Below are 12711 nucleotides of genomic sequence, written 5' to 3'. Positions count from 1 at the left end.
CATAAATGTCGTCTCTAAAGCGTTAACTAGCTTTTCCTCTGATTTGACCCGGTGACCTAGTTTTTGACCCCACATGACCCAGATTCAAAGTTGACCTAAAGATCATCAAGATTTACATTCTAAGTTTCATGAAGATAAAGTTATAAATGTGGCCTCTAGAGTGTTAACAAGCTTTTCCTTTGATTTGACCTAGTAACCTAGTTTTTGACCTCACCTGACCCAGATTTGTTCTTGACCTATAGATCATAAGATTAACATTCTGACCAAGTTTTATTAAGATATGGTCATAAATGTGGCCTCTACAGATTTAACAAGCTTTTCCTTCGATTTGACCTGGTGACCTAGTTTTTGAATCTACATGACACAGATTCAAACTATACCTTGAGACCATCAAGATAAACATTCTGACCAAGATTCATGAAGATACAGTCATAAATGTGGCCTCTACAGTGTTAAGAGTCTTTTCCTTTGATCTGACCTGGTGACCTAGTTTTTGACCCCAGATGACCCAATATCAAATTCGTCCAAGATTTTATTGAGGGTAACATTCTGACCAAGTTTCAGTAAGATTGGGCCAAATTGTGCCCTCTAGAGTGTTAACAAGCTTTTCCTTTGATTTGACCGCATGACCTAGTTTTTATCCCAGATGACCCAAAATCTAATTCGTCCAAGACTTAATTGTGAGTAACATTCTGACCAAGTTTCATAATGATTGGGCCAAAATTGTGAGCTCTAGAGTGTTAACAAGCTTTTCCTTTCATTTGACCTGGTGACCTTGTTTTTGACCCCAGATGACCTCTAGAGAGTTAACAGTCAAATTGTTGACGACGATGGACAGACGACGATGGACTACGGACACAGGGCGATCACAAAAGCTCACCTTTGAGCACTTCGTGCTCAGGTGAGCTAAAAACGCAAACAGTGATTTGTCATTGAATGAACTCATTGTTTAAAGTTCAGATGCAAAGGAAATATATCACCAGGGGACAGCATGACCATAAAGTTGATAAGCATTCAAAAGCTTACCTGGCTAAACTAGTGTGAGTAGGTAGACATCTGTTGGTAGATATGAATAATGGTGATTCGGAATTCCTCGAAGTGACTTGAAATAGCGAAGTATAAGAATATTGTGAAAATTTAAATATGATGATCTATTTATGAATATATAATCAAAGTACTGAAAGTACAGAAAGGCTGGCTACCACAAAACACTGAATTAAAACTGTGCGGGAAAGATGTTTGCAAAATCTTAGATATTATGGGTTCTCCATATCAAACTAAATCGAGCATAGGGTATTGTTGTGATGAACCATCTTCGTTAACATGTAAAGGTAGTGTAAGGATATTACAGACTAAAAATGGTGAAAAAATACATAGTGTTTGCTTCATTAGTGATACAAACGGCACATAATTCTCACTTGGGAATCTGAAACAGCAAAAATTAAAATCTTACAAAAAAGTCAGGTTCCGAGAACGGAATCCAATCAAACCACATAGGAAAACGAGCGAAATGCATTGTTTATTCGAGAAACCTACTTTTTGGGGGCAATGCCCCCAGATTTAACAAACTGTCTTTCAATTTTCTTGTCGAGCTTATGACCAAACCGACAACACACAGAAAACAAGTTCCAAAGTATTTACCAAACATAACTTTCATATTGCATTTTGCAATTATATTTTCGATCCAGATATGATTAAATAAATCTACACATTTTATATCAACAACAGTGTGTGAAGAAAACTAAACTGATTAAAAATATAAATTATAATAGATCTTCTTAAGCGTAAGAATAATAAAGACGCTTGATTTGATCACGTGATCGATTCTGAAACCGACACTTGTTTTGATCATGTGACCTATTCTGAAATCCAATAACTAGTTTCAATGCGCTCAAAAAATGTGTTAATGATTCTGCGTGAAAAAAAGCAACTACTAAGAAATTGCAACGCCACTGATAAGCTGACAGATTATTGATTTTTTCATCACCGTGCCTCGACACTGTTGTGGATGTGTATTACGGAGAAACTGTATCAGTTTGCGGCGATCAGTACCGTTAATCAGTAGGCGAATCTATAAATATGCGGCAACATCCTAAAGATCCCGATTCTAGTCTGTTTCACTGTTCTGTTAATATGTAGTATCTAACGCGTGGAAGAGTCTAATCCCGATTCGCAATCTGTTAAAGTATCTTTTCTGTGCAGGTGTTATTTCTAAAATATTATTTCAGAAAATAGAGGGCTGAAATGAAATACCTTTCGCATGTCTAAGAAAATATTTTCAAGAGATATGTTATTTATAAAAATTAATACTATATAAAAGATAATAATAATAAAAATAAAATAAAAAAACAGTGGTTTACTTGAAATAGAATAGGTAGAAAAAATTCATTACTTATTCGTCAGTTTGAATAAAAATTAATTGAATTTCAAATAGTTACTAAAATTTAATACACAATTGCATGGTGCATATCCATATTGGCGGCCTCTTTGCGAAATATGCTTTATCGGCGGTTTCTTGAGTCGGCACCGGCGATTCTTTGCTATAAACAGGTTGGCAGTTATAAAAAGTCAGACAAACACACCAAATTAATTAAGGTACTTCCGCCATCTTGAATTTAGGGTGACCTTCATTTGAGGTGTGAAAATATAGTGAACAAAAGCTTTAAAATGCAGCTGTTCCAGAGAACAAAAACAGCTCAGTTTGCAAGACCTGAACTAAAAGTAGCTGTATAAGAAGTAAAACTAAAATTTGGAAATAAACAAAGAAGATATTTTACCTGTATTTTTCCAAATTTTTGGTTAGATTTATAAATCCTTTCAAAATACTTAAGTAATTATTCATGAATGGCAAAAGTTAGTTCAAATTAGTGCATAGGAGAATTGTCTTACCGAATAGAACTAAACTTAGTACAAAATCTGTTTTCAAATCTGACCACCTCATGTATTAAAACGAAAATAAATCTGTACATATTGCTATTTACAGCATACATAAAAGTAGTGCAATGTGCGGACCATGATTTTTCTATGTATGGTGTACCAAACTGCCTAAAATTGTAAAACGAGTCTCAGACTTAATGTGAGTAAGATCTGGCAACGGTCCAAAATTCTTGTCAAGGATTGTGCAAGTATAAAGAAGGTTTAATTTATTATAATGGAATTTATGTACTTACGCGCTGCTTATCTCACGGAAGATTTGGTGGAAATGAAATTTTCGGCACTTCCTGCGGTAGCTACCGAAATTACTAAACGTAACTTTCTCACACATACGTGATTGTATATTTAAAAATTATAAAAACAATCGAAATATTTGATTTATCACGATATATGCAAATATTTTTTAGACAATCTTGAAACATTTGGCCACAGTATTTCCGCATACTGGTCCGGGACAAGTTCGATGTGTATAGTGATTCCTTATTAGATGTTTCATGCGTCGTAAACTAACCAATTTTGATCTATCGACTTTTTATACAATATGAGAATTTATGCAGCATGTTTTTTTAAAAACGCAGTGAGAATAAATCGCAGAAAGAATGTACAGCCAAATATGTTAGGAGGTAATACAATTTGTATACAATTTTAGATAACTACGAAACATTTTACAAAATGCAATCAATTGAACTTCTCGCGCGAAAACCTGATGATTAAAATCAGCAATATCTCAAAAGTAACTTTTCTGTATCTTGGTTCTTCGTTAAACAGTGATATTTTTGCACACTTTCGTTGATTTAAACCGATAATAAATGTGTATTGAAATTCACACTGACTTTACATTAGTGATTACTGCAGTGTTGACAGCGGAAGCAGCGGTCCAGTACTAAGACTGTCTACGAAACCAAGGATAACGAGTTCTTTATCTGAAAATTACGGACATTGGGATCAGTGTTCAGTATACGCCTGAAAATAATAGACTTGCTATTTGCCGAGTACACACTTGTCTTCTATCGTTGTTAATATAAAGTAGACTAGTAAATATTCGTACATATGCATAATCTCATAAACACTTCTTTAATGTATGTTCTCTGAAATTAACAAATAACTGGCTCAACTGAGACACCATACTTTAAAGTAAATTCAGTTTATTCACCACGAGGTTCAAAATGCACGGGAGTCTCGTGATAGTACATGCCTTTAATTTCACATGGTTGAAGTGTAAACAAATAGTTAAATTTTCTTCGTTTTATTTCTCACGGAAAAGATCGGACGTTTTTTTTATATTGGAATAATTATAGAACATATATGCATTTAAAGTTGAAAGTTGATTGTTTTCTACAGGACGTAAAACTGAAACAAGTAAGCACTTTTACTTTTTCAGCAATGTTTCTCAGGTGAACTTTGACATTGTTTACGAAGAGAAATCAGTTTTGTGTCATCTTGAAATGCGTTGTTCGGCTGAAACATATAGTTCCCGGAAAAGTTCTAAAATGGTTTATTTTGGGGACTTTTGTTTTATTTATAAATTCAACACAATGTGCAATATTTCCAGTTTTTGAAAATGATTAAATTCAACTCTATTTTAGAAAAAGTTCCGATCTCTCATTAATATTTTGCAAGCGGATGCTTACAAATTTTAAGTGAAACGGCTTTCTTGTCCAAGAGAGGTGTGTAAAGCGAAAAACTATCATTACACATTGCGTTTATTCTTTAAATGTGAAGGATCGGTAACAGATTAGGGAGATCGGACAGTGAAAAACTATACTAAATGGATATCTCTAACCATGAACAGGGAGACATACATATTTCAGTAAGGAAATCTAAGGTAAAAGAACAATCATATATTTTATTCCTTGAAATAAACATGGCGGCGAAATATTTTAGAAAAACTTTGCACGTGTTTTGCGCATTAGGATGTTTAAAGACATTTTCTTGAAAAAGTAACGCTCGTGTGCACTATTTTGGCATTTCTTGGATTTGAAAATAAATATTTTATAGCAATTTAGGTTGCATACGATACTAAAATTTTGCACCAAAAATGTTCACTCATTTTCTTCCAAAGCACTGTGGAGATAGGGTTCAGCGTAGCTTTAATGCTCGCAAGTTTACCTACAGATATATCTTTTCAACTTTTATCATATATATTCTATGTCCTTGCATTTCGAAAGCTGTTTCGAGGATTCTGATTTTTCACATAAATTTCTAATTTCAATTTGCGGAAGTACCTTAAGCTATAATGTTTCCAGATAGTCATAAGCCTAGAGTCTCTCTGTGCGTAATGCAGAGATGCCTGTGCATAAAAAACAAAAAAAAAAAACAAAAAAAAACTGGTATGCAGAGAGACCGCCGGTGCCAAGACAAAACCGAAAGTAAGTGGTTTTGAAAAATTCCATTTACATTTCGGCCTATTTATCTTTATTATTTAGAAGAGTATTGATAAATGAATACAAATAGTGCGCTTGATATGTATATTATCAAAGCAAAAACTGGTTAAAGACTGTGGAAAAAGTCGGGCTAGTGTTCCATGTCAGTACACCATCAACAAATTTCATCGAGCTGCGAGCAATATCGCTGATAATTAAAAAGTAAACACTATAAAATAAAGAAAAGACAATCTTATGTTCCGTGCTCTACTTATTTTGAGCAGCATACCTATGATCATGGATGGCAGCTCGATTTTTCGCCTCCCATACCAACCTGGGCACTGTTTATAGTATAAAATAGCCGGTGCCGACGCAAAGAAACCGCCGATATAGCAGATTTCGCAAAGTGCGTCGATATGGATATGTACTGTGAATTGGAGAGAGCATCCTGAATATACATGTTATATAGGGAAGGTTTGAATCCATGGAGATGTTGTCAAAAGTTATGGCATCAGAATCTTGCGGGCATGCAGTAATTTCAGTTGGAACCACCATGCCACCGCAAATCAGGAGAGAGATTTATTTTTTACTTTTTCCTGAAATCCGACCTCACAATAGGGCCAATAGAAACATTCTGGAAAAGTACAGCATTTCCCAAACTGAACATGTGCCCGATTCTTTAGTCTAAAGGTCAGAACATTATGTATATGACGTGTTTAACATAATTATAATGTTCAGGAAATCCTTGAAAAAGGACCGAAGAAAACATTCATTCCCAGATTTTTATTAAAAAAAAACAACAAAAAAACCCCCCCTCGCCATATACGCTGAACAAACTTCTATTTATCTGCAGGAAAATTATCGTTTAACGTAAAAAGTGCTCTAAATACTGTTATAATTGCGCGTACATATACGTATTTCATCATTTTTCAGACCGAGTAATTTTTGCTATGGGAGGTAATCCACCACTCCGCGATGATAACTTGCCACAGGTGCCCGTTATATTTTGGCCTCATTTTCTTGGTAATTATCCCTGAAGATATACATTTAAGTTACCAGTTGAATATATTTCATCTATCTGAGGGTGCAAATGGTTTCTGATGGTTATATTCGAAGGCAGAACCACCAGAAATCTTGTTCTTTTTCCACGGTCGTTTCGTATCCTAATTTACTCGAACCTAACTGTATACGCCAGTTCGGTAGGTTTAATGTATTTCTTATATCATGATATTGATAGTTTGAAAAACAGGTGTACATTAAATAACCTAAAATTGAAAAAGACAATGTTATTTTGATCAACAAACATAACAAACAATATGAATAATAATATCATCATATATCATGTATGTTTTTAAGAAAACAGTTACTGAATTTCAGCAATAGTTGGAATGGAAAAAATGTAGATCTATAAAAATATTTTTACAGGTGTTTGTGTGTTAACTAATGACGACTCCTTATTAAAATGATGCTTATTTGTAACAAAAAACATTCCTGACTTTTTTAATTAATAAGTATTGTACACATTAGAAAACATAGCCTAGATTTTTTCAATGTCAGTTCAAGGAAATCCTGTTCCTTTAAACTTTCACATATTGGAATATTTGACTTTCTTTCCAAAGTTTTATAAAGTGTTACAAAGTTTGCCTGTTTCTGTTAGACTGTCAAGAACACATGATGTCAGGACATTATACTAAGAGTGCAAACAGAAGTATTGAAGAAATTGAAATACATTGTATAGCGTTATCGTTTTCATTTTATCAAACCTGGCAATGAAAGGTTTTTGTTTGTCGATGAACAACTGCTATTGAACAAGACTAGATTTTTATCTTCACCTTTTGAACAAAATATAGAAGTGTATTGAACACAAAGTTAATAAATTTTATTGTTGTGCACTCTTAAAGTTGTGACCACTCCATTTCTTGGCACACACAAGTGCATTACATAATGCCTGCATGTACTTCCCTGACATGAATGGGTTACATCAAGTCTTGAAACTACAAAGCATTGTCCCCATCAGTCATCTCAGTACTTTGATTCAAATGTTAACCATGGTGTACGGTCGATATATTTAAAATTTAAAAAATCAACTATGGTTTACGACCGTGAACCTATATTTACGAGTTTACGAACATAAACCCCTGCTTACAACCGTGGGCATAGGTTTATGATCGTAAACCATAGTTGACGGACGTGACATGTATGAAAATTGTCCAATAATAACATGAACCCAGCTTCACAGTCGATAAACTAGGTTTTACGAACGTAAACGCATGTCAACCTATTCTTTCGAGCAAAAACATAGGATTACTTCGTAAACCATAGTTCATGCTTGTAAGTGTAGGTTCACGTTGTACACCCAAGTTAAAGTTCAATCGAGAAACCTAGTTTATCAGACGTAAACATGGGTTCAAGAGAGTAAACTATAGTTTACGCCCGTTATCCTGTGTGTTCTCTCGAAAATTTATATTAGTATTTGATTATCCTAGTTTTTTGACCAAGAATGTAATTATAGGATAATTTGATTGCCGGGAACCATTGTTTACGGACGTGAACCTGCGTTAACCATACTTTACGAACGTGAACCTAGGTTGTCAATAGTGGACAGGAGCAAAAGTCTAAGCAACACAAGTGGCTGGATGCAATAGGAATCATCTATTTGGCATCTCCAATCATTCCACAAAGTTTCAACATTCTGGGCTAAGTGGTTCTCAAGTTATAAATTGGAAACTGTTTTCCATGTTCAAGCCCCTGTGACCTTGACCTATGATCGGGTGACCCCAAAATCAGTAGGGGTCATCTACTCTGCATGTCCGATCATCCTATGAAGTTTCAAAATTCTGGGTCAAGTAGTTCTAAAGTTACTGACAGGAAATGTTTTTCCATGTTCAGGCCCCTGTGACCTTGACCTTTAATAGAGTAATCCCAAAATCAATAGGGGTCATCTACTCTGCATGACCAATCATCTATGAATTTTCAACATTCTGGGTCAAGTCGTTCTCAAGTTATTGATCGGAAATGGTTTTCCATGTTTAGGCCCCTGTGAGCTTGACCTTCAACAGAGTGACCCCAAAATCAATATGGGTCATCTACTCTGCATGACCAAGCATGCTTTGAAGTTTCAACATTCTGGGTCAAGTCGTTCTCAAGTTATTGATCGGAAATGGTTTTCAATGTTTAAGCCCCTGTGATCTTGACCTTCAACGGATTGACCCCAAAATCAACAGGAGTCATCTACTCTGCATGACCAATCATCCTATGAAGTTTCAACATTCTGGGTCAAGTCGTTCTCAAGTTATTGATCGGAAATGGTTTTCAATGTTTAAGCCCCTGTGACCTTGACCTTCAACGGAGTGACCCCAAAATCAATAGAGGACATCTACTCTGCATGTCCAATCATCCTATGAAGTTTCAACATTCTGGATTAAGTCGTTCTCAAGTTATTGATCGGAAATGGTTTTCCATGTTCAAGCCCCTGTGACCTTGACCTTCAACGGAGTGACCCAAAATCAAAAGAGATAATTTACTACGCATATCCAATCATCCTATGAAGTTTCAACACTCTGAATCAAGTGGTTCTCAAGTTATTGATCGGAAATTGTTTTCCATGTTCAGGCCCCTGTGACCTTGACCTTTAACGGAGTGACCCCAAAATCAATAGGAGTCATTTCCTCTGCATGACCAATCAAACTTTGAAGTTTCAACATTCTGAGTCGTCATTCTCAAGTTATTGATCGGAAATGGTTTCCATATTCAGGCTCCTGTGACCTTGACCTTCAACGGAGTGACCCCAAAATCAACAGGATTCATCTACTCTGCATGACCAATCATCCTATGAAGTTTCAACATTTTGGGTAAAGTCGTTCTAAAGTTACTGATCGGAAATTGTTTTCCATGTTCAAGCCCCTGTGACCTTGACCTTCAACGGAGTGACCCCAAAATCAATAGGGGTCATCTACTCTGCATGACAAATCATTCTATGAAGTTTCAACATTCTGGGTCAAGTCGTTCTTAAGTTATTGATCGGAAATTGTTTTCCATGTTCAGGCTCGTGAGCTTGACCTTCAACGGAGTGACCCCAAAATCAATAGAGGTCATCTACTCTGCATGACCAATCATCCTATGAAGTGTCAACATTCTGGGTCAAGTCGTTCTCAAGTTATTGATCGGAAATGGTTTTCCATGTTCAGGCCCCTGTGACCTTGACCTTCAACGGAGTGACCCCAAAATCAATAGGGGTCATCTACTCTGCATGACAAATCATCCTATGAAGTTTCAACATTCTGGGTCAAGTCGTTCTCAAGTTATTGATCGGAAATGGTTTTCCATGTTCAGGCCCGTGAGATTGACCTTCAACGGAGTGATCCCAAAATCAATATGGGTCATCTACTCTGCATGACCAATCATCCTATGAAGTTTCAACATTCTTGGTCAAGTGATTCTCAAGTTATTGATCAGAAATGGTTTTCCATGTTCAGGTCCCTGTGACCTTGACCTTTGACGGAGTGACCCCAAAAACAATAGGGGTCGTCTCCTCCATAAGCCCTGCCACCCTATGAAGTTTGAAGGTTCTAGGTCAAATGGTTCTCCAGTTATTGCTCGGAAATAAAGTGTGACGTACGGACGGATGGACAGGGCAAAAACAATATGTCTCCCCCCCCGAGCTGCTATTGTGCAGACATGGTCAAAATAGCTAATTTCGGCCCTTTCAGGGGCCATAACTCTGGAACTCATAATGGAATCTGGCCAGTTCAAGAAAAGAATCGAGATCTTATGGTGATACATTACAAGTTGTGTGCAAGTTTGGTTAAAATAAAATCATAAATGAAACCTCTATCGTGCAGACAAGAAATTGTTGACGGACGCACGGACTGACGACGGACAAAGGGTGATCACAAAAGCTCACCTTGTCACTATGTGACAGGTGAGCTAACAAGAGCACTGCAATGCAACGCAAATGCAGAGCAATATACACACAAAACAAAAGTTGTGTGACCTTGACCTTGAAGTGAGCAATCCGAAACATGCGCTCTGCACGTCGTTTCGATCAGGTAAACATTTGTGTCAGGTTTCTTTGAAATCCTTCAAGGGGTTCAGGAGTTACAGAGAGGAAGGGAAATTGCTAACCAACAGACAGACAGACAGACGGACACCGAGACGATAACATAGTAAGTCTGAAACTGAAACTGAAACTGCTTTATTTGATTAAACGGCTTATTTTACACATAGTATATTCACTGGCGTTGTACATTAAATTAAAAAAAAGAGAGAAAAATTATGATAAATTATATATATAATGGTATCAAACAATGAAACACGACATATTTGACAAAATTACTGTACAGTGCAAATTGCAACATTGCGTATAAACATATGTCAATCACACTACATAGTAGAGTATACTCAGCGTCTCTACCATATTCAGTCAACCAATAGAGAAACAATCAGAACCATGATTCAAAGCTTTTAAAAAACAGTGTATTGAGCTTTTTCTTAAAAGTGTCCACCGAATCAGAATTTCTCACTTCTACTGGTAGTTTGTTCCATAGGTTCGGCCCTACAGTTTGAAAACTTCTATCGCCAAATGTTTTACGTTTGTTAAATGGTACCTCGTACCAACCTGTAACAGAGTCTGAAGACCTTAAACTACGTGTTGGTGCTTGTTCCGATAATAATTCAGTTAAGTAAGATTGTGCTTGGCCGATTGAACAATTAAACATGACAGTTAAAATCTTAAATTCAATTCTAGCTTTGATAGGAAGCCAATGTAGTCGGAACAAAGCTTGTTTTGAACTGTCGTACTTGCTGAGTCTTAAAACGAGTTTGGCACACATATACATGTTTTGTATCCTTTGCATTTTCTGAATTTCACAGAGAGGAATACCATACAATATTGCATTGCAATAATCTATATGTGAAATGACCAGTGATAATACCAGAATTTCAGTAGCCTCTTTAGTAAGGTATTTTCTGATATTTTTTATTCTAAGATAATTAACCATTGCGGTCTGACATTTTCTCTTGACATAATCCTTAAAACTAAGATTTTCATCTAAGAATGCCCCTAGGTACCTTATATAATGTACTGATTTGATCTTGTCACCATCAATGTCAATTTCTGTTATATGTCCTTCGGGCATATAAAAAGGAATCAAGATCTTATGGTGATACAAGTTGTGTGCCAGTTTGGTTAAATTCAAATCATAAATGAAGCTGCTATAGTGCAGACAATGTCAAATTAGTCAATTCTGACCCTATCAGGGGCCATAACTCTAGAACCCATAATGGAATCTGGCCTGTTCAAGAAAGGAACAGAGATCTTGTGGTGATACAAGTTGTGTGTAAATAAAATCTGAAAAGTAGATCCCTCGGAAGCATCGAGAACAAGGCGAACAGTGAAAATTGCAGACTCGGTTTGATTGAGTCTGTTCATGAGCAGTAATGGAAAATGCAACACTGCCCACGCCCCCTAGCACCGGCTTAAGCAGTATTCAATCTTCAAATCTAAATGAGTTGAAATCAATGATCCCGAAGGACCAGAAAATATAACAACACTGAGATGAAGTCGGGGCGACTTTTTACGGCCGCCACACAGCACTTAACACCCGCTGTTGTGAAGTAAATAAAATCTGAAAAGTAGATCCCTCGGAAGCATCGAGAACAAGGCGAACAGTGAACAGTTTGGTTAAAATCCATTATGGGATCTGGCTGGTTCAAGAAAGGAACCGAGATCTTATGGTGACACAAGTTTTGTGCAAGTTTGATTAAATTCAAATAATAAATTAAGCTGCTATAGTGCAGACAAGGTCAAAATAGCTAATTATGGCCCTTTCAGGAGCCATAACTCTGGAACCAATAATGAAATCTAGCCAGTTCAAAAAAAGGAACCAAGATCTTATGGTGATACAAGAAGTTGTATGCAAGTTTGGTTAAAATCAAATCATAAATGAAGCTGCTATTGTGCAGACAAGGTCAAAATAGCTAATTATGGCCCTTTTAGGAGCCATAACTCTGGAACCAATAATGGAATCTTCCCGGTTCATAAAGGAACCAAAATCTTATGGTGATACAAGTTGTGTGCAAGTTTGGTAAAAATCAAATCATAAATAAAGCTGCTATTGTGCAGACAATGTCAAAATAGCTAATTCTGGCCCTTTCAGGGACGATAACTCTGGAACCCATAATGGGATCTGGCCAGTTCAACAAAGGAACAAAGATCTTATGGTGATACAAGTTGTGTGCAAGTTTGGTTAAAATAAAATCATAAGTGAAACCACTATCCTGCAGACAAGAAATTGTTAACGCACGCACACACGCAAATTCTGGCCCTTTAAGGGGCAATAACTCTAGAACCCATGATGGGATCTGGCCAGTTTTCGAAAGGAACCGGGATATCATGCCAATTCAAGTTTTGTAC

At 36.4% G+C, this 12711-nt stretch overlaps 1 protein-coding gene across 1 annotated transcript in view; it reads right to left on the bottom strand.

The window, feature by feature from the left end:
* The window catches only part of LOC128552151 (uncharacterized), a gene marked incomplete at its 3' end in the record, with an annotated part of 57585 nt that overhangs the window by 19387 nt on the left and 25487 nt on the right, over positions 1-12711 (bottom strand). The gene's annotated exons all lie outside the window — the stretch shown is intronic.

This window comes from Mercenaria mercenaria, unplaced genomic scaffold (genome assembly GCF_021730395.1).
Source record: "Mercenaria mercenaria strain notata unplaced genomic scaffold, MADL_Memer_1 contig_2084, whole genome shotgun sequence".
Lineage (NCBI taxonomy): Eukaryota > Metazoa > Mollusca > Bivalvia > Venerida > Veneridae > Mercenaria > Mercenaria mercenaria.
This window is presented reverse-complemented; position numbering and strand designations above follow the sequence as displayed.